Below are 1,828 nucleotides of genomic sequence, written 5' to 3'. Positions count from 1 at the left end.
AATATCTTCTGATTGTTACCATTCATATCATGTATAATTCAAAATCCCTCTGGGAGTAATTTTGCGCTGTACAATTTGAGACCATCAGGTAGAACGAAGATTTCCAGGTATGAAATAAAAACACATAGATGTTGTCAGTTTTCTACACTTTAATTTGGTACACGACCATGGTTTCGTGACCACACAGGTCACGAAACCATGGTCGTGTACCAAATTAAAGTGTAGAAAACTGACAACATCTATGTGTTTTTATTTCATCATGGAACGTTTCTACAACATCGACCACAACTCAGTTGAAGATTTCCAGGTACTTGTGACAACAATGCTCCTTCTCGGCTCTTCAAGGCGGTTGAAAATCATGCATCATAAGTAGTGAAATTCGATCTAAAAATAGAAAATTCATCCTTGAGTGTACTTTACCAATATCTCATAAAAAATTATACCAGTTTCCATATTCAAAGCTTGTGAAATACTTCAGATAAAATGTCAAAATGTAGTAAGAATGTGAAAAACTACCTATATCCTTTCTCCACTACAATGAAGAATGCTTTCGATTTCAGTAGCCTATCATTAGAAAGTTACAGCCGATTTTAGTTTTTTTTTTTATTTTTTTCCGTCAATTAAGAGTTTCTAAAATGAGTCTGATACATCGTAGGAACTCATTATTGATTCCAAATCGGAGACAATTCCATCCTCTATGAGCTCACTTGCCTAGAATTCATTTCGAATCACTGTTTCCTATTATAGCACGCCTAGACCGTAAATATGAGGAAAATATATTCGAATCTTAAATTACGACCATATTCTCGTTATTCCCATGAATCGTTCATAGCAACTAAAAGAGAAGATTCTATTCTAAAATTCAACATAAAGTATTTTTCAATAATAACGGGGAACCGAGATACATAGCTCTGAATATAGAAATTGGTCATTTCTTTGTGTATTGAAATAGCGTACTGGTTGAATCACAAAGAAGGATGAATTTTCAATTTTCCAATCGAATTCGACTTGGATAGGCGAATTAGGCGTTCGACTCATGATGTATGATCATCCTTGACGAGCCATGAAGAATGAGCTGTGTTGCAATGGGATCCGATCATTGTGTCAAAAGTTAAGAGAGTTTGAAAATTTGATCCTTATTGAGGTGTCCTTATGTGCGCCTCTCCACTAAATTAAGTGGTGCATCTAATAGAACATGAATAATTAATTACATGAAACATTAATAGATTCTCATAGAACATGATCCAATGAACTTATAATAGCATGGTGCGAAATCTCAATGTGATGACAGTGAAGTTGCTGATGATGATTGAAGCTAAAACTTAGGTGTTTTCAAAAATACAAGGACCAAGGAGCATTGTTGTCAGGTGTGTACAACATTTTAGGAAATCTATAAATGAGATAGAGCTCTCTACCTGGTCTTAAATTGGAGAGAACAAGAAAACGCCCAGAGGTATTTCGAATTATATGATAACAATCGAAAGATACATGTATTATTGATCAAAAACTAAAATTCATCAGATCTTTCCTTAAAATTTCACTCATTTTTGAAAAATTGCAACTCAGTAGCCTATAGTACTCATTGAAGATAGAAAGATCCGAATGATTCCATTTTATTTAGAATTTCATGATTTCAAAACAAACAGAAATGAAACTTTCTGTCCGATTACAGGATTTGGCGGAAGTAACTGGGAACTGCGGAAAATGAACCGAAAACATCAGGTTTTAGGGCCACTCTGTATCCAGCACAAGGAAAGGAAGTTTGGCATAAAAAATATTGGTTCTGGACTTCTCTTATGTATCCAAACAATATAGTATATTGAAACAT

The sequence above is a fragment of the Nilaparvata lugens genome, chromosome 1, assembly GCF_014356525.2.
Source record: "Nilaparvata lugens isolate BPH chromosome 1, ASM1435652v1, whole genome shotgun sequence".
NCBI lineage: Eukaryota > Metazoa > Arthropoda > Insecta > Hemiptera > Delphacidae > Nilaparvata > Nilaparvata lugens.
The sequence above is the reverse complement of the archived record's forward strand: the minus strand, read 5'-3'. Positions refer to the sequence as shown.